The 27,879-nt window shown below is 38.7% G+C and overlaps 1 long non-coding RNA gene, 1 other non-coding gene and 1 pseudogene across 2 annotated transcripts; all 3 read right to left on the bottom strand.

Annotated features, from left to right (window-relative positions):
• Positions 1-1,296: 1,296 nt before the first annotated feature.
• On the bottom strand, positions 1,297-4,994 carry LOC110303938 (uncharacterized). Its single transcript, XR_002378982.1, has 3 exons — positions 4,489-4,994; positions 2,072-2,156; positions 1,297-1,604 (listed from the first exon to the last, which is right to left on the bottom strand). It is a non-coding gene; the product is annotated as an uncharacterized LOC110303938 (long non-coding RNA).
• Positions 4,995-21,010: 16,016 nt separating this feature from the next.
• Positions 21,011-21,109, bottom strand: LOC147002764 (U2 spliceosomal RNA; annotated as a pseudogene).
• A 3,790-nt stretch (positions 21,110-24,899) lies between these two features.
• LOC115032289 (U6 spliceosomal RNA) lies at positions 24,900-25,006 on the bottom strand. Its single transcript, XR_003837929.1, has one exon. It is a non-coding gene; the product is annotated as a U6 spliceosomal RNA (small nuclear RNA).
• Positions 25,007-27,879: the final 2,873 nt, after the last annotated feature.

The following is a 27,879-nucleotide window of genomic DNA, read 5'->3' as shown; positions in this document are numbered from 1 at the left end:
CAGGGATTGACTGACCATCAGAGAGTCTATGATTTCAATGTTTTTCCAATGGCTAGCTTTAGGGAAGGAAAATTGGAGCAGGCTAAAGTTAAAAAAAAAAAAAGCCAAAAAAAAAAAAATCCAATAGGAAAGTTCTAGCCAACTATTTTGAAGCTCTTCGTTGGCAAGAGATGAGCCGATAGAGTCAGGGAAGGCTAATGACACCCTTGTAGCCTGCTATCAGGGTACGATTAGCCCCACAGTAGGAGTGGAGAAGACAATGGGAGCGATATGCTAGGACTGGGGGAGGCATTTCCAATGCCACCTGAAAAGCTGAATAATTATAGAGAGGTACCTGAAATTTAGCCAGAAACAAGGCACGGGCAAATCATTTAACACCTTTATTCATCTTGTCTGAAACCTAGATAAAAGCTCTTCATCTGCTTACCTTATGGAGCGTAAGAAGACATGCAATTTTAGTCTTGGGAGTCTTAACAGCTACTTCACAGAGCATTCTCTCTAGAGACAATGTGTTGTTGGGACCCCCTTCTTTCTGCTTTCTGTGTAGGGACAGTTTTGAAGATGCGTTAAGTGGTTTGGGCGAGTCACGGATAATGTGGTCTCCATTTGCCAGGAGCGCGAAGTCTTTGTGGATGGTAGACCATTTCACTAGCACCTACTAGCAGCCGTGCTAGTGATCATGCATGTGTATGATATGAGCACACGTGTGTATGATACACAGAGAAAAGTTCATTGTTCTATTGCATGCTACCTTCCCTCTAGCCGGCAGATGGCTATTGTCATGTGTCGAGTTACAAGCTCTACTCTCATCTCCTTCCTGTCCATGCTGTACTTTCAGTTTAGAATGTCTGTATACCTGGGGGTGCTGCTGTACATTCAGTCACCTTTACTAACCACAACTTTTCCTTCATCTTATAAACCTGGCTTATACAGTCTTGAATTAGCCTTGTAGAGATATTATTTTCTAATTGTCTTATATTTTCTGTGACTCAATTTTCAGCCTTTAAAGGAGTCTTCATTTTCTACATTCAGTTTTGGTGTCCCATTGTGCCAAACACAGTTTCAGATGTGGGACAGCACTTCACAAAGGTTCATTTGCTTCCTGCTTCTTCTCTCCCTCCTCCTGCCCTCCCTCTTTGTCCTCCCCTTTCCCCTCCTCTCCTCTCTTCTCTTCTCTATCCATCTCTCCCTTTCATTCATCTCTTGCTTTGATAAATCAAGATGAAAAGCGAAAAAACATTTTTTTAATCATCAAAAAAGTTTTCCTTTTCTGTGCAATGCCAAGTAGTCAAACGTCGCTGAGCATCTAGCAGCTCTGAAGCACCTGTGTAGTGCATTATGGGAAATCAAAGATGCTGTTCATTCCAAGACAGCTTGGAGGATACAGTATAAGCCAAATGTCCCAGGGGGTAGGGAAAATGTGGCCATTTCCATCCAAGTTTTATTTTTTCCTGTAGTGAAGTAAACTTAGAAACATATTCACGATGTGACATGGAGAGAAAGGAGACCATGCATCCGAGGCTGAAGGATGATTGACAGAGATGCTGGAGAGAAGTCGGTCAAAATGTACAGGGCCTCAGCTACACAGGATCAGTTCTGGATATCTATATTAGAAAAAGAGTAGGCTTTAAGTGGTCTGTTAAAATTTCGAACAAATCAAGGTGGCAGGTAAGTTAATGAGCTTGATTTAGTCATTTTTATGTTTAACACATGTATCAAAGCCTCATGTCATATACTATAATTGTATGAAACGTCTTGTCAATTATATCTTAATGAAGCTGGGAAGAAAAGCACCCAAAACCCTTGGTTGCAAGACTCAGTTCTGGAAGAAAGAGGAGGAAATAGAGACCACGCAGTGTGGCTTATCACATGGAAGCACAGCTCTGGTGTTGACTGTTTTAAAAATTTCAGGAAAATTCAGAAATTTAAATTTTAATACAAAATCTATATTTTGTATATTTGATATACAATTATTAATATAATATATATTAATATATAATAAATAATTATATCTATCAATATAAATTTAAAATATAATTTGTTTTTTTCAAATGTTATTAATGCCTCCTACCGAGTTTGAAGGTTTGTGCCTAGTCTTATAACTTGTCATGCCGTGTTCAGTTGAAATCCCTGAGAAGCCAGGTCTTCTTTTTCTTCTTAAAGGGAAACAGAGGAGGAGTGAATATGGGGGAGAGGGGAGTTGGGGGAAGGAGCTTGGAGGACTGGAGGGAGGAGGGAGAACTGTTATCAGGATGAGAGAAGAATAAAACAGACAAACCAAACAACAAAAACTTTTGATGTAAATTTTGTTTTGAAGTTAGAATCAGCAAGGAAAGGGGAATGACCGAGGATGCCATGGGGATTGGGGGTTGACACAGCCGCGCAGATGGTGAAGAGGTGAGGGGACATTCAGAAGGAATTTCAGCTGCTTCTCAGCTTTCTCACAGCAGAAGTCATTGATTATTTCTTTTAAACTGGAAGCATCCTATTTTGGCTCCTCCAGATAGCTATTTCTAGTTCTTTCATTGGTTCTGTCCAATAGTCTACTATATTTCTCATTTGCTTTGTGACCCAATTTTTTTTTTTAGTAGACATTTTTAGGTATCTAAGAAGTTCTGATTTTTTTTTTAATTGCCTTCCTTGCACTGTGGTTAGAAAATAGGTCCTGGGATCTAGGGAAGGGACTTGGTGGGTAAAGTGCTTGATTGGCAATTGTGACTTTTCTGAGTTCGGATCCCCAGACCCCTGGAAAGATACAGAGAGATAGAGGATGAGGCCTAAGTCAATCTCTTCACACAGAAATGAGCACACTTTCACACACATGTATGTATCACACACACACTAAGAGTAAAACATAGTCTGTCCAAATTCTGATTTTATGTATCTACTAGTACTTCCCTTTTATCCAGTCCAAAAGTAGTTTTTTTAAAACCTGTTTTGTTCTCAATTTAACATTGCTACAACCTTCAGCGTCTTAGAAATCATACCAGAATGTCTTACTCAGATGTAATTCAAGAAAGAAGAATTATTATTTTTTAAACATAGCCGATTTGCTTTGTTCTTTTTTATTAGACATTTTCTTTATTTACATTTCTTTGTTCTTAAAACTGCATGTAACATAAAATTTAACATTTGGGGGTCATTTTTTAACCATCCTTTCCATATGCCTTTTCAAGGGAATAAACCAAAAATTTGCTAGGAACTATTTTACTTAGGCTTAAGTTGATTGTTATTGCTTCTATGTGGGCGTGCGCTGTAGGTGTTTGTGGCACAAGAGTAGGCTGCAGGATGACTGTTGGAATCTGTTCTCGTTTGCTTCCTTTCCCCGAGTGCTGGGGTCCAACCGAGGTCACCAGGCTTGCACTGCAAGCGCTGTGCCCAGTGAAGCCACCCCGAAGCTCCATATCCACTTTCCTTAACTTGGACTTTGACAAAAGCCAATGTCATTTTGGACCTTGTGGGAGGGAGTTAGACCTCTCCCGAAGGATTTAAACCATGAAGGCAAGAGCTTCATGCACAATTTTGGGGATGCTTTCTCAAAGCGTGCCACAATTCCAAACCCCCTGCTTAATCGGCTGGCCTTTCTGTCCCGCCCGTCTCTCTAAGGCGCTACAAGTTGTTTCTACAAGTTGTTTTTTTGTTTTTTGTTTTGTTTTGTTTTGATGCTGTCCAGGAAGTACTGAATTTTATGCACGTCAATTTCTTGATATTTCCCTTTCTCGTTATGTTTCCCTGCAGCTCATCCATGGAGTGAAGGTCACTTGCTATTAACCCCTTTACTGGTTCTTTTAATCTCTATTCCGGTAAGTGCTCACGCAGAGAAAATGCTTGACAACGGCCGGGTTTCAGTTGCAGTCACGTGACTTGTTTTGTTTGCCTGTTGATTTTTATATTTTACCTTTCTTTTCTCATTTTGCTCCCTACTTGAAACCTCCTGGGAAGAGTGGAGATTGTTTATTTTGTAAGCAAAGGTAATTCTTTTTCACTCATTATAACAAGGCATTCAACATCAAATCTGTTTATCCCCACGCGATCCTGGACTTCAGCTTACACATTATTATATTCTCTTTGTGAATGGCTAAACTCAATTTTCAAGAGAAAGAGAATATTGAAAAGAGTCTAATGAAGCCCACTTGCAGCCCGTAGCTCGCGGGGAAAGAACCCCTCTCTCATAGGGAAGAGTTTGAAGTATTACCAAACTAAAAGTTTTGCTCAGAGTGAGACAAGGTCAACGGTCTGCTTTCTCTCCCCACTGTTAGCCAATATTTCCAAGTGTGAACTGAAAAATGAGTAGTTTACCAGCTACTAAGTAGGCTCAAAGACATTATCATAGGCAAAAATTTATATGGGAGCTAAGTGCAGGCTCAGGAAGAGAGAAGCCTAGGCTTTACTCCTTGGCTCTGCGCCTCACTTCATTTCAGCTGGCTTCTGGAAGAAGCAATCAGCGGTGGTTTCCAGTGTTGCGGTGTTCCTGTGATGTGCACTCACCGAAAATCATTGATGTTTCTGCTTTAACTAGATTTAGCTGCTTTGGGTTGAAAGCTCTGTGCTGTTTGAAATCCCATTTTACTAAGCCAGACAGTGAGTAAAACCACCGAGTCCTTCAGGAAAATTCCATCTCACAGTTAGAGGAAGCTGTTAATTACAGTTACAATCGACTCTGAAGCACTACCTTAAAGGTACAGGACTTCTGCCTGCTCCAGCTGGTCTTTGTATCCAGCCCAGGTGGTGCCATTCAAGTGGTGTCTTGTGGCTTAGTTTCTTTTGATGTGTTTCCAGGGAGCCTAGGATTGCTGTGACCCTGTAGAATGCTTCGAGATTGAGGCCACAGATTTTTTTTTTCTGGCATCTTGTCCATTTTCCATTTCTGGGATTGCAGGCTTCTCTGTTCCCCTTATCCCTCTTTATAAAGTAGCTAATTCTTAAAAAATGAATCCAAACCAGCTCGACACTCAATTACTTGTATAACTGGTCCCTCTGCACAGAAAAAGCTACCTTGGGAACTGAGACAAACTGTAGGCTTATGGACTATGAAGGTTTTTTTTTTTTTTTTTTTTTTTTACCTTAATGAAAATTTAATTTGTTATGAATGGCTCATCATAACATATGCCAAGAAGAGCGTGCCAGAAATAACAATCTGAAGGAACACACGGGATCTAACGCTTCCATACTTCTCGGAGAGGAGAGGAGATCACTGAAACAACACATGTCAGGTTCTGTTACTGTCATTTGCTGAGGCCATCTGTTAAAGACCAAGATCAGGACCTGCTGCGTTCACTGAATCTGCAGTTCTGGGAAGGACAATGTCACATGAAATTAAATTGATTCTGTTAAGGGGACTGTACCTGAGGGATTAATTTTTTATTATTATTTTTTTTTATTTTAAAGGGTGAGCTCATGTTATTCTTCTACAGACTCACACAAATGTAGCAGCTTTCCAAAGGAGCACTCAAATCTGCCTCACGACGCCAGCTATTCGGTTTTTGAAACACAAATTGCGGAAATAATTTGTATATGTGGATAGATATTTGAATGTATGCATGTAAAGATGCTGAAACTATATACCTGGTAAAGTTGGTATTTAGAATACTTTGGCTTTTGGAATACATCAAGGATGACCATAATAGACTATCTGATAGTTCCTAAGTGAAAAATAGAGGACCGTTTCCTTTCATATTCTGATGAGGCTTAGAAGGCAGAATGGAAAAGTGGCTTTTAATGAGACGCCTGCTCACATCCCAGCCGTTCTTGCTTTTATATTGAAATATCAAGCTGTTTTTATTAAACAATAACGACACAGGCCTCCCAGTTTCCTAAAGCATTTCTTTGTGTGTGATTTCAAGTGTTGCTGTGAACATTCCATTTGCATGCTCTTCCTGTTTCCTTGCAATACACCCTCCCGTCACACAAGTAACAAAAGAGGATCACTTCCTTTTCCCTTCCTATTTCTTAGCTCTGTGATGCTTTTTCTTTGGTTCAATTGAGTCTTCATCGATGGCTAAAATTATTAGGCAACTGATGGAAAATACTTCAATTTTAGTTCCCTTATACGTGAAATGTCTAGAGTAGTTTTAATCAGTAATATTCCATCCATCTCTGAAGAGAGAACAATTCTGCCAGCACTAGCTAGCCGATTCACCTTGACGCTTCATAGATTGACAGAGGTCCAGAACTCATGAGGAAACATTATTTTATTTTTTTATATTTTAAAGGATTTACTTATTTTATTTATATGAGTACACTGTAGCTGCCAGACACACCAGAAGAGGGCATCAGATCCCATTACAGATGGCTGTGAGCCACAATGTGGTTGCTGGGAACTGAACTCAGGACCTCTGGAAGAGCAGTCAGTGCTCTTAACTGCTGAGCCATCTCTCCAGCCCCCGTCCCCCTTTTTAGCTATATATGTAGATGAGGAAGGCCTAGTTGGCTATCATTTGGAGGAGAGGCCCTTGGTCCTGTGAAGGTTCTATACCCCAGTATAGGGGAATGCCAGGACTGGGAATGGAAGTGGGTGGGTGGGAAGCAGGGGGAGGGGGGAGGGGATGGGGATTTTTGGAGGGGAAACTAGGAAAGGGGATAACATTTAAAATGCAAATAAAGAAAATATCTGATTAAAAAATGAATTATTTATTTATTTTATATATATGAGTACACTGTAGCTGTCTTCAGACACATCAGAAGAGGGCATCAGATTCAATTACAGATGGTTGTGAGTCACCATGTGGTTGCTGGGAATTGAACTCAAGACCTCTGGAAGAGCAGTCAGTGAGCCATCTCCAGCCCATGAGAAAACTTTGAACTGTTTATATATGTATGCATATACATTTATATACATATGTGCACAAATATTTGATTAAATTCAACAAAACCACTTTCAATTATATATAAAGATGGACGCAGAGTACAAGATAAAGTGTCTTTGTTGTTTTTTTTTTTTGTTCTTGAGGATATTAAAGGGTGAGAAAAAACAGCATATGTATTGGTTCCAAGATTCTTATGTTAAAATTCCTAAAACTGAAACTTCTCTTTTTCTAAAAACAATTTTTATTAGATATTTTCTTTAATTACATTTCAAATGTTATCTCCTTCCCCAGGTTCCCCTCCAAAAATCCCCTCCCCCTGCTCCCCAACCAACCCACTCCTGCTTCCTGGCCCTGGCATTTCCCTATACTGGGGCATAGAACCTTCACAGGAGCAAGGGCCTCTGCTCCCACTGATGACCAATTAGGCCATCCTCTGCTACATATGCAGCTAGAGCCATGAGTCCCACCATGCGTTTTCTCTGGTGGTTTAGTCCCAGGGAGCTCTGGAGGTACTGGTTAGTTTATATTGTTGTTCCTCCTATAGGGCTGCAAACCCCTTCAGCTTCTTGGATCCTTTCTCTAGCTCCTTCATTGGGGACCCTGTGCTCCGTCCAATGGATGGCTGTGAGCAGCCACTTCTGTATTTGTCAGGCACTGGCAGAGCCTCTCAGGAGACAGCTATATCAGGCTCCTGTCAACAAGCTCTTGTTGGCATCCACAAAAGTTTGGTGTTTGGTGGCTGTTTATGGGGTGGATCCTCAGGTGGGGCAGTCTCTGGATGGTCATTCTTTCATCTCTGCTCCACACTTTGTCTCTGTAACTCCTTCCATGGGTATTTTGTTCCTGCTTCTAAGAAGGATCAAAATATCCACACTTTGGTTTTCTTTCCTCTTGAGTTTCATGTGGTTTGCAAATTGTATCTTGGGTATTCCAAGCTTTTGGGCTAATAGCTACTTATCAGCGAGTGTATATCATGTGTGTTCTTTTGTGATTGGCTTACCTCACTTAGGATGATATCCTCCAGATACATCCATTTGTCTAAGAATTTCATAAATTCATTGTTTTTAATAACTGAGTAGTACTCCATTGTGTAAATGTACCATATTTTCTGTATCCATTCCTCTGTTGAGGGACATCTGGGTTCTTTCCAGCTTCTGGGTATAAATAAGGCTGCTATGAACATAGTGGAGCATGTGTCTTTATTACAAGTTGGAGTATCTTCTGGGTATATGCCCAGGAATGGATCTTCCAGTAGTATTATGTCCAGTTTTCTGAGGTACCACCAAGCAGATTTCCAGAGTAGTTGTACAAGCTTGCAATCCCACCAGCAATGGAGGAGTGTTCCTCTTTCTCCATATCCTTGCCAGCATCTGCTGTCACTCGAGTTTTTGATCTTAGCCATTTTGATTGGTATGAGGTGGAATCTCAGGGTTGTTTTGATTTGCATTTCCCCGATGATTAAGGATGTTGAACACTTTTTTAGGTGCTTCTCAGCCATTCGGTATTTCTCAGTTGAGAATTCTTTGTTTAGCTCTGTACCCCATTTTTAAAAAATAGGGTTATTTGGTTTTCTGGAGTCTAACTTTTTTAGTTTTTTTGTATATATTGGATATTAGCCCTCTATTGGATTTAGAATTGGTAAAGGTCTTTTCCCAATCTGTTGGTTGCCTTTTTGTCTTATTGACAGTGTTCTTTGCCTTACAGAAGCTTTGAAACTTCTCTATGACTGATGGATGATATAATCTGATTGGCAGAATTTAAATTTTCTTAATGGTGTATATATAACATTCTGTCTTATAGTTGATACCTTCCTATCCATGGATGTGTGGTAGCAGCAGAAAATAGAGGAAGCTGTAGTGCCATTCCAATTCAGTGTGCTAACAGTGATTTCAGGTTAAGGCACAGGATCCTGTATTCCTGTGAGTTGATCTGAGTGCCAGCTCCTACACACTTCCCATTTGTATCTCACCAGCTGGCAATGATTCAGGGCTTAAAGATTCATCTTTACATCATATCAGGCAGACCAAGTGCCTCATTTGGCATTCAGTAGATAAACTAGAAATCTCTTACCCCAGTGGAGGGAACAGTGTTTTAATTGAATAGAAAACAATATGAAGGACTTTAGCTTGTCCCATTTCCAAGAGACTCTGAAGCATAAATGAGACGGAGTATGAGTTTCATATATCATAACTCATATCAGGTATAATTTCCCTTCATTCTATGGAGCAAAATCGGATGTGATTTATTTTACATTGACATGAAGACTCTAGGCGGCCCACTCACTTCCCAACATTTGTGTTTTTGGAGAACTCATCACATTCTCATCTTATGGGCAGGGTTCTCACTTAGTCTGTAATAGGGAGATTCCAAGAGACAGCACTATAGATTTTTTCCTTTAAGGATGTTGTAGCATATACAAATATTTAAATGGATAAATATTTATCATCATTGATATTTTTAAATATTTTCATAGTTTAATGCTATTTGAACAGAATTTGAAATACAATGAGTGCTACATGGAAGTGCTAAAAGAAAGAAGAACCACTCAAAGCAAGGGAAAGCTATAGTATACACAATATGGAACACGTGACATTAGAATATTATTCAATAATACAAAGGGAATCAAAATACAGTGATGTACTTCAGTAGGTGTGATCCTACAGCTAAGGAAATACTTTTGAATCTCTTGTGTGCGAAATGGAAGGATTCCTTGAAGAGGCAGAAAATACAGCATTTCTGATCTAGAGACTGTCAGAAGCCAAGTATATGTAAGCTAGCTTGTTTTCACACATGGGAACATACTTACCTGCTGTAGAGAAGAGCCAGATTAGACATAAAGGCTCAGGACCCAGGACCACAGATGGCATCAAATGAAAAAGCATGACTTGAGAGAGGTAAGAGGTGATGGGCCCAGGACTTGGGCATGGGGGTAAAATCTTAAGTAACATCAGTGATGACTGTGTCTCTCAGACAGCAAGAAAGAAAGGAGTAGCTACAGGCATGGGTGAATTAAATTCAGGCATGAGGAATTTGGAAGGAGAGGAGTTTTCGTGTACAGGATTCTATTTTCTCTTTGAAATAGGAAGTAATCTGGTGATACCAAAAGGGATAGAGCCTGTGTTGGTCACGATGAATGAGCAAGGACTGACGATAACAACAGAGCCCTGGAATAACTGCTCAGGGAGTAGGAGAAGAAATTGAACAAAGACAGTAACAGAAAATATTGCTGAGCAACATGGAAGGCTCATTTTAGGTGGCAGTGCATAACTGGTAATAGTCTGTGCTGTTGTGTGATTCCCCCAACAACTCTTAACAGCTGAAGTATAGGATGGAAGGAGAGATGCAGAACTCCAGAGGCACCACAGAGTCAGTCACTTTGGTAATTGCAGCCCACCAGTGAAGGGAGAAAAGCCACATGGCTGTAGAAAGAGAAGGAAGTAGATGGGTCAGTATTCTGAGAGCCTGAAGAAGTTTAACACTACATGGGAGGAATGAGGGAGTGGGCTATGCTTACTGAGAGATTAAGTTTGCGGGGCACGGTGTTAGTTTCTCTAGTGCTAAGGTTGAATCAGGTCTCGGCAGTTCAAAGGCTTTGGTGCTACAATCACTTCAGTAGTGACTTTCGTGACAGACCTAGAAACCTGGACACAATCCTGAGGTGAAAAGTTCACGGAAACTTAGTCTCCTGGAACCGTGGCATCCTATATAATGAACACTCCAAATCTGTCCTTGCTTTAGTTGGGTGTATGATTCTGTGTGCTTTCTTTCAATATTGTTTTATTATAAGTGCCTTTAAGGGTTGATTTTGACATATAGCTAAGTTAGATAAACCTCCACCAGTGTTCCAATGTTCTAGGTAGTCCTTGAGCTGACCCTGAGCTTGGAATTCAGTAAGAATGTTAGCTATTCAGTATCATTCAGAATTACCTCTAGTATTGTAAGGGAGACAGTGAAAGAAATCAGGCATTAAAATTTACTTGAATAGAGCTAGTAATCTCAGGGCTAGTCTACATAGTAAATACTTAGAACAATAGCGGAATCATTCCCATACACAGGAATTTACTATGGCCTAGGAAGAAGGTGGGTTGTGGTTTCAGGAGGAGCTGTAGTATTATTCATGAGAGGGTTAGTAGAACAGAATTCCCCTGGTGCAGGTTTTTTACTAGGCCCAGAGGAATAGTATAATCAGGTATTTACTAAGGGACCCCTGGTGGCGGGTTTAACAATAGATTAGCATTGCATCAGACCACTCACCTGGCTCCTGTGTTTAGCTGATCTTAATTAAAGGCTGTTCCTATCTCAGTTGTAAACACTGCCTGGCTTCCCCTAGCTTTTTAGGTATGCATTTTCTTTGTTTTGTGTAAAGAACCATTACGCATCTCAATGTACCTTGGCGGAATACATCCTAGCTTTCTTGTTTTTCTTCTATATTATAAGACTGGTGCTCGCTTTTGAGAAATTACATTTCAGATACCATACTCCCTTGTGTCTGTGTCTGTTTGTCACCCTCTTTTTGCTGACTCCTGCCCATCTGGAACTGGAACCCTGATTTCTCCCGAGGATTGAGGGGGGCGGGGCGACTGAGGCTGGTCTGTGGCACTTTGGAATAGTTACCCATATTGATATAAAGTCAACCCACCTTCCAAATAGTCCGTGGCTCTTGGTAAGTGACCTGGAGGTCACAGATGATAACAGAAGATTAAAAAGTAATTATGAGAAGGCCAAATGTACTACAAAGTAGTGAAGGCACATAAAAATAATTGTGAGTATAGAAAATGAATGATGTCTCCAAGAAACAGAAAGAAAAATGTAATAATCCAGTGATTTTAGCCAGAAGTGCATGGGTTACATGCGAATGAGCGTTAGTGTGGTGTTGTAGTAGATACTTTTCCATTGTGGAGGCCCAAATCATGAGGTTCAGTTCAGAGTAGCAAGGAATGCATAGTGGGTGTGTGTGTGGTCCATAGTGTTGAGGATGTGAGCTGGCACTGTACACATAACATGGACCAAGACAGAGAACACGGCTAATATCTTAACTTAGGTCCTCATAATTGGCCAGCAACTACTTTAACCATGTGAGCCACTTTACCTCATCCCACCATTCCTTAATCGTGTCCTTTAAATGATCAACTGTTTAGGCACAATGCAATTCATTAATATAGCATGTTGATTCTTTTTTTTCCATCTTCCATGCAACCAATACTTAAAGAAGAGGGGTCTCTGTCTACTTTTATAAGAATCTCATATGGTACTTGAGAAGGGTAGGCACTCGAATATTTGTTAATGGGATGACCTAAGAAGTAAATGAATAATTATAGCTAATGTTCCTTATGGTGGCAATTGGGTCAAAAAACTTCATTAATGCCATCTGCTACTGTTCATGTTTTCCTTCAGCAGGGGGAGGGAATAATAAAGACTCCATCTTGAATAGGTTTGGGAAAAAAGGGATAGGAAGAAGAGATTTTAGGTTGACATACATTGGCAAGCAGATTATGACCTCAAAATAAGGCTCAGCAGGCTATTGGTTTCTCTGTAAGAGCTCTTTGGAAGGAGGTACCGTAAGGAGGGAAGAGGTAGGAAGTAGTTTACCCAGAGATAATTATTACTAACAGGAATGAACCTTTTCCCACTCTGACTCACTCAATGGAGACTACTTTTAAGTAATTATCTTCGTTTAATTTTTATTAATCTTTTGGCACCGAGTGAGATGGGGTACTTTAGTGAAGGATGCTGTTTACCATTATGGGAGCATCTGAATGAGAATAGAGTTTGATAGCAGGATTGATTTAGGAGTGGCTGCTCACGTTTTTTCCTTACTGTTGCTCTTTTTATATCTTGCATGTTTGAGCAATTAGTGACTTTAAGAGAGAATTGCAAATTTCCAGTACTAAGAATACAGGATTTTCTGATTAGTTTGAGAGATTTTATGCCTTTTGAATTTTGATGCTTTGCCTTCTTGTGCTACCTCTTGTGTTATTGAAAGCGTTTAATTGCTATACTGGACAGAAGAATTTTATGTCTGACTGAGGAATGAAGGTATTTTTAAAATTAACATTTTATATTACCGACATTACTCATTTTCATCATAGGAAACGTTAATAATGCAGAAAATGTACAAAGAAGATAACCAGCCTTGAACTTACTCAACCCTTGGAAAATCACCACTAGTCTCTTGATTACTGCACATATTTTACTCTAAGTCACTCTGACAACTGGACAGATATTTTTCCTGTGGGGCACGATCATTTGGTGTACAAATATCTTGAACTTCCACAGGGCAGAGATTTCTAATAAAATATACTAATAGATTTCTTACATATGAGAATCTAGTAAAATTATAGATCCCCTTCCCCCCAAATTACCATATGGTCATATATATATATTTACATATATATATAAATTCTATACTTACCATCAGTGATATAATGGCCATTCTTCATCTTATAATGGCCTGTGGATTCTAGGATGAAATTCTTCATGTTGAATAAAAGTCTTTTTCTTTTCTTCAGATTTTAAAAACTGAAAAGCACAGACTAGTGAGATGGCTCACAGGTAAAAGCATTTGCCACGCAAGCCTGAAAGCCTGAGTTCAATCCCTGAAATCTACAGAAATGTAGAAAGAGAGAACCAACTACACAATGTTGTCTTCTGAAATTCACACACACACACACACACACACACACACACACACACACACACACACACACACACATGCTGTGGCATCTTTGCAACTGCTTTTACATGCATCATATATACAGCACCCACTAACAACATGGTTTAAAGACGTAATAAAAACCTGATAAGTTATTAATATTAGAATTCTTATTTTAACATTTTAATTCCTTGACAATTGTATACATGCATATAAAAAATATGATCATATCTACTCCAACGTCTTTCCACCCCTGGCATCCCCAACAGCATCTTCCCAAATCTATGTGTTCTTTTATGTTGTTTTGATTACCCACTAAGTCCAATTAATGCTGTCTACATGTTCATAGGTGAGGTTGCTATGGTGTCAAGTTGAGCATGGACAACCCACCAGTGATGACACCCATAAGGAAGAATTATTCTACCTCCCCACTGGTGACTGCCAACAGCTCTTAAGTAAGGAACAGAGTCTAGAGAGCATGTCCCCCATCTAGGCCAGATTTTTGGCTGGCTTGTCCTTGTGTGGGTAACCACAATTGCTATTAGCTTATGATAGCGCTCTTCTCTGGGTCTTCTCTTACTCATTCTTTCTGTCTCCTTATTCTCTTTGTTCACTGAACCTTTGAAGAGAAGTAGGTCAGGTGTGGATACGGGATCAGTGGGTCAGTGGGCTAGCGCTGAACACTCACAAGCTTTTATTCTTGGCACGTTGACCAGCTATACATCTCTGCATTGACTGCTGTATACTGTGAAAATAAATTTCTGACCAATACTAAGAGCAAGCCAGGTCTGAGTGTAAGCATAAATATTTATGAGGCAATTTGATAACATGACCATTTAATGTAATAACAATAGTGAATTTTACCCTAGGACTTATGACTTCCGTATTCAAGGGATTTTGGCCAACATTACGTGAGTATGTATCAGGGAATGAGATTCTTTCTATATGACAGATCTCAATGTCAATTATAGTGTTTGATTACCCTACAGGATTACCCTTTTGTCTGGTGTGTCCGTACTGAAGTATGAAGGATCTAGAACTGGGTAAGACTGTGGATATTTTTTTTTTCTTCCCCAGCAACCTGCACAGAACTTCTGGTGTCATGAGAGCTAGCCCACATGCTGAAAGTTTCTCCATCATTTCACGATTGGGGTTTCTGTGTCTTGTGTCCAAAGTGTGTGATGTCTCTATTAATAGGTCTTTCCATGTATTTATGGTGCGTAAGCAGGGACAGTGACACTTGTTTTGGAGAGTGCTGGTGCTTCACAGGGAGGCAGCCCAAAAACATCATCTCAGGAAGCTCACATTTTCTCTTGGTAAGTATAGTAGACATACTACTTTTTTCTTCTTAGCGCTTATTTTATTTCTTTTTTAAAAAAAATGTAATGCTGGCCAGCCTTCATTCTGGATACATGAGGGTAGGCATGCAATCTAGGTTGTACCATAACAACATCTGACTTTACAATAGCTACAAAATAACTTTAAACTAAAAAGAAACAGACAAGTTTCCCAATATGCAAGGGCCTACCCATCTGAATGAGTGATTTCTTTCCCTGTGATCACCTTGGGAGATTTGGTTTGCATTAAAACATCTGAGTTACCCTCACAGAGTTAAAAAAAAATTCTGAGTTATATAGGAAAACCACAACATTAAGTCTTGGTAAAGGTTTTACTGTGCTGGAGAGATGGCTCAGCAGTTAAGAGCACTGGCTGTTCTTCCAGAGGTTCTGAGTTCAATTCCCAGCAACCACATGGTAACTTACAACCAACCATCTGTAATGGGATCTAATGCATTCTTCTGGTGTGTCTGAAGTGTACTAACATATATAAAATAAATATATACTATACTATAATATAGTATAATATAATAAAAAATAACTCTTTTAAAAACAGTTTTACCAAGTATAATCTTTAACCATATAAATTTAAAAAGGGAAAACGTCATTGCTCATATAACTACAACACATAGAGGTACACGATTTTATGCAGGTAGATAGAGAAATTCAAACAATACAATTAGCATCTATATAAAATAGTTAGGATCAATACAGTTATTCTCTTTATCTCTGGCTCTCCTACTTCTTGACTTCCAAGGTTATTATAGCATTCTTTTAGGCTGAAGCCTTGAAGAAGCAGAGAGTACCATTTCTGTAACTCCCAGAGAGATCCAGAGACTTAAACTGTGTTCAATGAGATCATTTCAGAGGTTGGGGGGCACAGTTGATTTTGGCTTTATTTCTGAGGCACATAGAACAAGAGGAATCTTGTCCTAAACACAGTAAATGGGTCAACAGTGAAAGATGAATCTCATTGTAATAGAGGCCGATTGCTTGAAAAAAATGCTAAAGGATATTGACCATTTTCTCCAATGTTTAGTGTGAGATACCAGTCTCTTCACTCTTGTTCAGCATATGCTTGAACTCATTGCAAGAATCCAAAAGAAAGATATAAAATGGAGAATGGTTAGAAAAAAAAATTTAAACTATCACATCTACAGATAGCATGACTCTATACTTGAACAATTCCACAAGTCTACCCCTTTTATTAAAATATCAGGGTATAAATTAGTAACTTCTATAGACATAATCAGCAAACTTGCTCAGAAAAAAATCAGCAAAAATATTCTATTAATAATAGCCTTAAAATATATATATATATAAGTGAACATTACTAAGGAGGTGAAAGACTTCTCTACAAGGGAAAAGAATTCTAAAAGGAGAGACTCTAGGTGATGGAGACATTTTCTATGCTCCTGGATTGCTAAAATTAATCTTGGAAAAGTGGCTATTATGTCAAAAGCAATCTGCAGACTCAATGTAATACCCATCAAAATGCTTGCAACATTCTTTACAAAACTAGAGAACAATATCAAAATTTGCATAGGAAGATTAAAGCCCACACATAGTCAAAAAGTCTCTAAGCACAAAGAACACAGCTGGAGGCATCAAATTATTTGACCTCAAACTACACTACAGAGCCAAAGTGATTGGGACAGAACAACATTGGCATAAAAATAGTTGTATAGAGCAATGCGGCACAGTGGGGACTCAGAGATAGACCTACAATGTGTGAACAGCTAATTCTGATAAATGTGTCAAAGGCATGAACCTAGGAAAAGGCCTTTGTTTGTTTAAAACGATGCTGCGTAACTCTTGACTACATACTTGCAAAATAATAAAAAAAATTCATCATGTGCAAAATTCAAACTTGATCAAGTTCTTAATCTACAACTAGAGATGCTGAAACCACAAAGGAGGAAAACATACAAAGGATACAAGGAAAACATTTCAGAACATAGGTAATGGTAGCAAATTTTAGAACAGAGCCTCAATAGCACACTAGACAGCTGCTGGAATTGATGGGTAGAACCTCATGGAATTCAAATCCTCTGTGTAGCAAAAGAAATTGTCAGCAGAGTGAGCAGACAGATTGTAGAATGAGAAAAAAAAATCTTATCCTGCCATAATCCAGACAAAAGTTAACATCTAAAATATATGGAATATATAAAGAATGGCAAAGGTTAAATATAAAAACCCTTAAAACTTAAAAGTGTGAATCCGTGCATTCGTCATAGAAAGCAGTGTGATGTTTCCCAAAACACCTAAAACAGGGCTACTATATGACCCGCTGTCCTTCTCATGAACAGTTTGACATCTTCTATAGAGACAGTCACACACCCATGTTTACCACTATTCTTTGATGTCTATCCAAAATACATTTAAAATGAAAATGTGGCGCACGCACACACACACACACACACACACACACACACACACACACACACACACACACACACAGACTTTTATTCACCTGGAAAGAAAAATAGAATTTGTCAAAAAAAATGGGCAGAACTGGAAAACATAAAGCAAAGTTACCCATTCTCATGAAGACAAATGCATGGGTTCACACTCCCGCCAACTGGGCATGTGGGTTCCCTCTTACCAGCTTCGCCTGTCATCTGGTGCCTCCATACTGTTGGGATAATGAGACAGTGACAGTTCCATGGATAGGAAATTTCAAATTGGTTTTATTTGCATTTAGCTGATGGCTAGAAATGCAGATCACAGCCTCTAAGTGTTGGATATGTCTTTCTAGGTAGGGGTATATATGGATGAAAGGGGGGAAACCAGAAAGCGGCTCATGAGGAAAAAAAAAAGCTTTAAGAGAGAGAAGTGAGGAGGAGAATAGAATAAAATAGAGCAAGTGAATACTGGAAGTGAAGGGCTCACAGGATCAGGAGCTGGGAGATGAGAATAGGGAAAGAAGAATCAACCAAAATAAAATAGGCAGGAAAATTTCCCATGAATTCAATTTGTAAGGTAATAAAGGAGTTAGGAAAAAAACCCGGATATTGAACAATTGGTACCAGGTCCATGTGAAGCAGGATTAGGTGATTAAAAAAATGCTAGCCTACACTTTATGATTATTCTATTTATTGGTTTACTTTTTGCTATTATATTTTTATATGCATTGCTACTTCCCGGGGTTTGTCTGCATCACACTTGTGTCCTGTGCCTGCAGAGGCTAGAAGATGCCACTGGATCTCTGGGACTGGAGTTACAGAGGGTTGTGAGCGACCAGCTGGGTGCTGGGCATCAAAACTGTTCCCCTGGAAGAGCTGCCAGTGCTCTTAACAGTGAACCATCTTCCTAGCCTTTATTTTTAATTATTTTGAAGTGTGTGTGTGTGTGTTTGTGTGTGCAAGCATGTGTTTGGGGTGCACACATGCCACAGTGTTCACACACAGAGGTCATATGACAATCTGAGGTTCTCTTGTACTATGTCATCGAACTCAGATTATCATGCTTCGTGTTGAAATGTTTTTCAAATTGAAAATGATTTATTTCTGTAATTCTCTCTCTTCCTCCCCCTGTCTCTCATAGACCCTCTATTGGGACAATGCAGCATTTTCTTGTATTTCAAAGGCTAATATTTCATCTGTGTTCGTCTGCTCTGCTCCTCATGCAGCAGGGTCAATACTCGATGCTTATTTTCTCCTGTTGGTTAGCATCTCTCTCTTTTACTGAAAAGTTTAAAAACCTCAGCACATTCTGGCTTTCTTCACTTCAGTCTAGTCTCTTCTTCCAAGTTTCATTATCCCACAGTTTCATTTATATAAATCTAATTAGTTAATATATATCTTAGTTATCTATATCATTCATTTCATGATCATATCATTTATAATTTCTCCTTCATTTTCTTGAATAGCAGAACATTATTTTGACTCCACCATTACTTACCAATCTTTTATTGTTTTCTCCTGGATTTTGGCTTTGCAACAAAACACCTTTTAAGAATTCTTCAAAAAAAAAAAAAAAGCTCCTTCAAATGGTGTCTATGTATGACAATGTTTTTACCTCTTAAATCTGCCTTCTTTGCAATATGTTAATTCATTTCTTTGATGACTTGTTTTGAGTCACTTATCTGTATATTTTGTAATATTTGCTAGAGGTCTTTTCCTTTGTGGTTACCACGAGTCTTACAATAAAACAGTCTCTTCTAGAACCGATTATAACTTAATTGTGTGGTTAATTGTTTTACACACAAGAATTCATACTTTTAATTTTTTCTCTTTCTCTTATTTTATCTTGCTTATGTTTTACTTTTCATATATTGTAACAAAATTTTAAACCCTTTTGCCTTTCAACTTTTTGCCAGAGTTGGGTGACTTGTATACCACTATTATGATAGAGTCCTCTGTGTTTACCTTTACCAGTGGTTTTTTTAATTTAATATACCTTCATTTTATTAATTTGCATCTTCATCTTTAATTTCAACCCGAATAATTTCCACTAGCTTTTTTTGTAAGGCAGGTTCAGCAATGATGAATTTCCTTAGCTGTTTTATTTTGGACTGGCAGTATCTTGATCTTTCATTTTTAAAGGACAGTTTTTTTTTTTTTATGTATAGGAGACTTAATTGGCAGATTTTTTCCCTTTGAAAAATTTTGACTATCTTTGTCTATTTCGTCTTGGTCTGCAAGGTTTCTGCTTAGGAATTTACTGATACCCGTATGGAAGGTTCATTGTATGTAGTGAGTTTCTTCTCTCTTGTTGCATTGAAGATTTTCTTTGTCGTTTTTGACAACTTGATTATAATCATTGTTCTTATAGAGTTATTTTGGGAAGATCTTTCTTGGGGTCCTTTGAGATTCATGAATCTAGATGTTTATAACTCTTGTGCAGGTTGGTTTTTGTCTTCTAAATATACCTGGGAAGATGAAATCTTGAGAAAAGCTTTCAAAGATTGGCCTGTAGGTTAGTTCTGGAGTATTGTCTTGATTAATGATTGATGGGAAGGGCCCAGCCCATGGTGGGTGCATTTCTGGGTTGTATATAAAAGCAGGCTGAGCAAGCAGTGGGGAGCAACCCAGTAAGCAGTGCTCCTCCAGGGCTTTTGCTTCAGTTCCTGGCTACAGGATCTTTCTCTGTTTGAGCTGCTGACTTGACTCCCTCAGTGATGGACTGTTTCCTGGAAGTATACGATGAAATAAACCCTTAAGTTGTTTTCAGCTGTGGTGTTTTATCACAGCACTAGAAACTCAAACTAAGATATCTCCCAAGATCTGAAAAGTTTTCTGCCATTATTTCTATGAATAATCATTAATTCTTCCCTGTCCTCTTCTGTGTGGGTGGAGTCCCAAAGATGATAAATTTGTATGCTGGGTCGTAGTTCTCCCTGTCTCTTCTGCTTCTCCGTGTCTCCTCATTCATTTTCTTCTCCTTTATTCTTCCAATTTGTTGTTAAAATGATCTAGCTTGAGTTTGCTAATACTTCTGCATTGTTAGTTTTGCTACTGAATTTTCCTGTTATTTTCTGTCCTATACCACAATTATTCAATTCTAGAATTTTTGATTGGCTCTTTTTAAAAACAATTATCGGTTATTATTTGAAAGTTTCATACACTACACTCTAATCATATCTTCTCCCCTCTGACAATGCCTTCCACATCTTTCCCCATCTCCCTACCCACTAAACGTCATGTTTATTATTTCATAAAGTAACAACACAAAAGAATATGAAGTCTGATTTGCATTGGCCAACTCCTCCTGAGCAGGACAGGGCCTCTGTCTTGGAGTGCAGTTGTTATATCCAGTGAGACTTTATTGGGGGGAAACCTGATTTTCTCTCTTCAAGCAGAGAAACCTGATTTTCCTCATGGCTTGCTCAGCCTGATTTTACATACAAACCAGGACCCAACCCATAGTGAATGGGCCCTTTCCATCGCTCATTAATCAAGGCATTTGTCAATAACTAGGGATTGTTACTAGGTTCTTGACTAGCAGATGGAGTTTGAACCTATGCCCCCTTTTACTAAATTTATTGCCTCCAATTCTTTCCTGTTTGTCTTAAAATACCTTTTAATTTTGATTAGATAACTCCCAAGAACCTGTTTGTCCAATGAAAAGGAGTATATACTTTTGTCATCACTCCTGTCTTTGGGACCCAAATTATCGTGTCTTGGGAATGCAAACATTTTCCCCTCTATAGCTGAGAAAATCTGTCAGTGTGGTTCAGGGTTACTTTGGCCAGACACTTTGGCTGCTGACACTGAGGGTCCCCACCATTACCATTATTTGAAGCACATGTACCACTTTTAAGCTGATAACAGATACTACACTTGATCTTAGCCAAATGAATGAGAAGAGATACATGTCCCACTTGTAAAAGCAGTAAGATGAAGGATGTAACTGGAAAGAGAATTTGAAACGAGCACAATCTACTATCCAATATCCAATTTGGCATTTTAAATGAGTGTAACTATGGACTGGAATATAGGTCCAAGGAAGGAGGGCCATTGCTGTTCTTTGATGAGGGAGATTGTATCTGAAGTTAGAGGGTAACTCAGAGGTCGTTTGTTTTACATTCAATCCTCTCGAATTTCAGAAACTGAAGTGCACCTCTGTTAAAGAATTTGGGTACACTAGAATCCAGACATGCAATTAGATTCCAGGTCTTCTTAACCCTGAAACAGTGTTCCGTCTATTCACATACAGCTTTGTTTTTCATGTATTTTAGACTCAGAAGTCAATGATAACATGCTGTTAGGTATTTTCCAGGGGATAAGGAATTTGTAAGCCAGAAAAGAAAGTTGACATGGCTAAGACCTGCTGTTCCTCCATTAAATGTGATGGTTAAGTTTTTGTGTCAATTTGGCTAGGTCACAGGCTCACATGTGTAGCCAACATTATTCTGAATGTTTCTGTGAAGGTGTTTTCGTATGAAACTAACATTTAAACTAGGAGTCTTTGTACCAAAAAAATTGCCTTTAATAATGTGTGTGGGCCTCATTGAAAACTGAAAGCTGGAACAAACCAGATTGACCCAGTCTGAGCTAGGAGAAGTTCTGCCAGGGGACTCTGTTTGGACTTGGAGTGTAGCACTGAAGTTTTCCTGGTTTCAGTGTGATGGCCAGTCTGCAGATGTTGGGCTTGCCTACCTCCAGTGTCATGTGAACCTGTGCCTTAACACTTCTCTTTGTCTGTTTGTCTCAGTCCTCGGTTTCTGTTCCTCTCTTCTCTCATATACAGTATTGTCCCATTTATTCTATTTCCATATGGAGCTAAACATAATACACTGAGGGGAAACATTTGTTTCTCTCATTCAGCATTTGGATCTTAAATATCTGTACCCAGAGAATATTTTGTCTGATGTTTTGAATAATTACATGTTATTATCTTTCTCTTTACTGTTCTGTAACTACAAAGATTTTCTTTTTTTTTTTCCTTTGGTTCTAAAAACAAATTTTGGAACCATGCTTTGCTGGCTTTCATAGTGCCAGGAGATTCTGTGCAAGCTGTAGGGGAAGAAAAAAGTCAGTGGTCTTATCCAGAACTGGATGCTTAGTACCTGCTTGCCTGGCAAGATGCACCCAATTGTTCAACAGTTGAATGACTGTTATGAAGTAACCAACTGCTTTCTCATTTAATTTGAGGCCTACTCTGCAGGAACAAATTTCATGCCTGGTACTGCAAAATGGTCGTGTTGTCAAATTTCCCTCTAAATATTTATGCTTATACACATAGACCAGCTACTCTTAACCTTGGTCAGAAAAGCTTCTTTTTTTTGAGATTATATTATAATTACATTTCTTCCTTCCCTTTCCTCACCCTAAACCTTCTCTCATACCTCTTCTTACTCTCTTTCTAATTCCTGACTTCTTTTTATCATGAAATCTTATTACATGCATATATGTTTATATGCACACATATATAATGCATACATACATATATTTGTATATGTTCACATATAATATATACATACATTTATATAGGTCCATATATATATGCATATGCATGTGCAGACAGATGCACATATATATGAACATATACAAATGTGTGTATATACATTATATATACATATATACATATATGAACAAATACAAATATGTGCATATATACATTATACATGTTCATATACATTATACATGTTCACATATATTATACATGTATATGTATATATGTGTATATACATATGTATGTATGAACAGATGTACATATATATGAACATATATAAATGCATACATTATACTAATTATAATCTTCTCAGTCTATATAATGTTACTTGTATGCATGTTTTCAGGGCTGACCACTTAGTATAGGATAACCAATTGGTGTATTCTTTGCTGGAGAAGACTCTTTCTCTCTCTCTCTCTCTCTCTCTCTCTCTCTCTCTCTCTCTCTCTCTCTCTCAGTATTCCTCACTTGGCTGTAGTTCTTTGTATATGGATGAAGCCTCATGGGCTTGCTTTCCCCTGTCCTCTTGAGCATGTCTATTGGTATTGTCCTTGCTCTGCATATATTTTCGTGGTTATCTTGGTGAGGCTTTATGAGTGTAGCTTCTGACATTATGAGAACACAACATTTCACAGTGAACCCCCTAATCCTCTGGTTCTTGCAATTTTTTTGTTCCCCTTCCCACAATGTTCCCTGAACCTTAGGTGCAGGACTATCTTGCAGATGCACCCACTGGAGCTGAGATCTACAACTCTGCCCTTGTATCCGTTTTGCTCTTTTTGTAATGGTGCCAGTCATTGCAACGGCTTCGATGGGGGGTTAGGACTTCACTTATCTGTGGGCATAAGAGCACAAGTTTAAGTTTTTGATTAGGGGTTATTCTGGTTTAGTAGAGTAGTGGTTGTATATTGTCTTCCAATAACCATGACTTCAGTGGAACTTTGTCGTTGGTTAGGTTTCCAGGCATAGTTGCTGTTGAGTGGGCTTAAGTCCAGCTAGAGAAGTGCCTAGTATATTACACACTTGGGGTTATTATGCCAGGATGATCATTGATGTGATTTTTTTGGGGGTATTTTCTTTACTTACATTTCAAATGTTATTCCCTTTCACAGTTTCCCTCCCTCCCAGAAACACCCAATCACACCCTCCCTCCCACTGTGCAGGACTGTTTGCAGTAGATAGTGGTCAAAGCAGAGACTCAAAAAAACCGGTCAATCTGCTGAGAATAAGTGACTATGATTGCTTAGCCCTAAATTGATATCTTTATTAATTTCTCTGCCCCTGGTGCTTCTGCAGCTCATGAAACATTGTGAAAGAGGAGGCAGAAGAAAAAAAAGCCGGAGACAGAGTACGGGAGGAGCGCAGTGAAGTGCCTTTCGAACATGTGGTTATTGTATATATGAATCCACAGGAACTGTAGTTACTTGTATAAAATCTGTGTGGGAGCTGCCAACCAATGTCTGGTATGGATGGGGAGGTGGTCTCTAGGCTACTTTCTTGACTGAGGGGCTAGTGTCAGTTTATAGTTTCTTTTTTTTAATGGCAATACAACTGACCTTTATTCTTGCAGCTTTGATATAAAAAAAATTAATGTTTTTCTGAAGTTGCATAAATTAGAAAATTTATATTGTTTCAAATGTATGTCTCCAACACAGCAATATCCAACATTTCTCTAAGAGGACATCTTCTTAGGCAGGAAAAGCATTACTGTAGCACAAATCTAAGCGAATAAAGTAATTTTATTAAATGAACAGCTACTCATGTTCTGGGTCTCTTCAGATAATTCTTTTTTTAAAATGTGTTTTGCTTACATGTATGTGTGTGTGTTGGTATTAAATCCTCTGGAACCAGAGTGACAGAGAGATATGAGCTGCCATGTGTGTGCTGGGAATTGAACCAGGGTTCTCTGGAAGAGCAGTCAGTGTTCTTAACCCCTGAGCCACCTCTTCAGCCTCTTGGGTCTCTTCTGAATTAACATTTGGGACCACAGACCAAATAAAAAATGAGATTTTTGGTTATTGGATAGACAAAATGACTCTAAATAGGTCCTCAATTCACTGTTAAACATTCCTGTTACCAACAAAGGCAAGAAAAGAATGACAGAAGAATCATGAATTAGAACCAGGCCAAAATTAATTTAATTAGGCAAGGAAATAAATTGACTTACACAGTCTTTGCCAGGCATGGTATAACACACATTTGATGAAAAATGTGGAATGCTTCATGAATTTTCGTGTTATCCTTGCACAGGGGCCATGCTAATCTTCTCTGTATCATTCCAATTTTAGTATATGTCCTGCCGAAGCGAGCACAGTTTGTAGTTTCTGTGGGAAGGAGAAATCCTTCTTATTCATTGGTATGGCTGCTAGAAGGCTTCCTGGGCTCCAGTAGATGTCACTGTACCTTTGTACCTATTAGCAGTCCCAATTTGTCTTAATGAGCTATTAAAAAAGAAAAGTGTGGAGGTATTGGAAGGGGGATGTTTTAGGCAGAAAAAGGAATAGTTTGTTGGTGTGAAATGGGCGTAGATGAAATCATATTTCATTATGTATATGTATGAAGTTCCCAAAGAATAAATAAAATAATACCCTGTAGTTAGTCATACAATTTTATTCATTTTTTTCAAAGATAACCGTTGCATGTCTTTATCAAACTATGAGATCAGTCTTTAGCCATTGAAGGGTTGGGTACGTTTTTTGTTCAAGTTACAGAGAAGGCCAGCAAGCACACATGAGTACACCTGTTTGGATCCTTCCTCTGAAATGCTGGTAGCCATTCTGCTGTTAAGTCTGCCGTCTTATTTCCCAAGCTTACATGTAGCCTCCTATTTGGGTTCAAGAGAGGTCATAACTTTGGGTTTGAGCCAGACTTGACTTTTATATGGCGAAGGTCACGTTGTATGAGCCCTTTAGACATTTTTGTACCTTGTACTTTCTTGTTATCTACTTTCCTTAAATTCCTTTGTATAGAAATGGGTTAGTACCCTAGAGAATAAAAGAGCCCAAGGAAGTTGACTCTGAAGTTTTATTAATAACTAGAGTCAACTGCCACACTTGGATATAGGGACATCTTGGTTCCTTTAGTCCTGTTTGTGTCATCTTGATGGATAAATGTCCCAGAAAGAACATGCCATTTCCAGTCCATAGACAAATAAGAAATAAAGAATGTTCTCTATAAAATAATTAACTTTTAATAATATTATTGAATATATTTACATAGTAAAGGTAACTGAGGTAGCATCTGACAATGAGAACCCTTAGGAAGACTCAGATTTTGCTCTTTGATTATGTCATGGTAATTGACAATCAACAATTGATTACATGCAGTTTGAATCATTTTCCTTTAAATATATGACTTGTCAATTCATCTTTTTTCTTTTTCTGTATATCATCAGTCTTTTCAGAAAAATCTTAGTTTCAAATATCCTTAGACTCTCTTTTATCAACATGTGAAAATGTTAATATAATTGGAAAAATTTAATGGCTTGATAAAGATATGGGTACATTTTTGACTTCTCATGTTATTATTTATGTAGACTCACATCTAACCAAACAAAAGTTGCAGTTGGGGGAAAAATAGATATTAGCATCTTCTAAGATTGTTTTAAAAAACTATGAAAATGCAGCACTGAAGATCAGGAGGCAGTTCAATGCCTTTATTTCTGAAAAATGTTCAGTATTATCATTTTGATGTTCATGGTGATATTTACTTTTTAACACCATTGGCCACTCTCTAACTGGATATATCCTAAAACATGCTCATTGCTTTAGAAATCCTGGGAAAGAATTTGACATGGAGGTTTCCACAGATAAGGAAGATGTGAAGATTAATCAAATTACTGTGAGCAGCTCTTAACTTACAGCAGTGATTAAGAAATCGGTCTTTGGATTTAGACTTGGAAGTTAACATCTACTTCTGCCACTTATCGATGGTAGAGCCCTAGGCAGGTCTGTAAACCTCATGGTCTCTCAGTTCCCACAACTGTAAAGCAAGAATGAAAAAAAAAAGCATTTTCAGTTTCATTTCTGTGAAGATTAAGTGGGCAATTAAAACCTTTATCGAATAGTAATCACTCAGTTGCTGCTTAATACCACACCACTCTATTTTTGTTTGTTTGTTTGTTTGTTTTTTTGAGACAGGGTTTCTCTGTGTAGCCCTGGCTGTCCTGGAACTCACTCTGTAGACCAAGCTGGCCTCGAACTCAGAAATCCACCTGCCTCTGCCTCCCAAGTGCTGGGATTAAAGGCATGCGCCACCACCATTTGGCTGCTACACCACTCTTAATACTATGTCATCTCTGATGTTATTATTCTTCGGACTCCTTGGCTAGCCATTGAGATGAGTGAGCCTTCTTATTTTTAGCTGATTTCGAAACTCTAGGACTTTGAATAACAAATAGGAAGCCAAAGACTCATGGTTAAGCATTTGGTTATTATAGACTGTAGATGTCCAAGATGAGATCCAACACTGTAGCATGAAAGGGGGTTCTCACTACACTTACCATTGCACCAATGTGTGGTCTTTATAGTTATTTATGTCTCTGAACATTTCTTCTATTTTTCTCTGAGAGAGAAGATACATGGAGGGACCTATGGCTCCAGCCACAGCTGTAGCAGAGGATGGCCTTGTCAGACATCAATGGGAGGAGAGGCCCTTGGTCCTGAGGTGACTCGATGACCCAGTGTAGGGGAATGCCCAGACAGGGAAGCAGGAGTGGGTGAGTTGGTGAGCAGGGGGAGAAGGGGTGAGAGAGGGGGTTTTAGGAGGGGAAACCAGGAAAGGAGGTAACATTTGAAATGTAAATAAAGAAAACATGTAATTAAAAAGATTAAAAAAAAAGAAGATTTCTGAAAATCATTGCCTCCTTTGGGTTATCAGGTGAAGAATCGGCCCTCTTGCAATAGAAAAGACGTCTCTTGGTTCTACTTAATTGTCCAAGACATATTGTGATCATGATCCAGCCAGTCTGCCAAAGTGTTCGTTGTACTTTCATTTTTGAATCACTGGCTGTGCTGATGACCCTTCCCACGATGATAGGTTACGTCACTCTGGAAGCCGGTGGTAGCTCACCTCTTAACAAGATTCCTCATACTTCCCTCAAATGGCCTTGATTCGTTTTGGCTGTTAAGTTCATTACAAAGTCCATTCTGGGTCTTCTGGCTGCCTGTGATGTATCCAAATTCAG

Source organism: Mus caroli, unplaced genomic scaffold (assembly GCF_978045245.1).
Source record: "Mus caroli unplaced genomic scaffold, Mus_caroli_1 scaffold_9, whole genome shotgun sequence".
NCBI lineage: Eukaryota > Metazoa > Chordata > Mammalia > Rodentia > Muridae > Mus > Mus caroli.
Note: the sequence above shows the minus strand (reverse complement) of the source record. Positions and strands in the feature narration are given on the sequence as shown.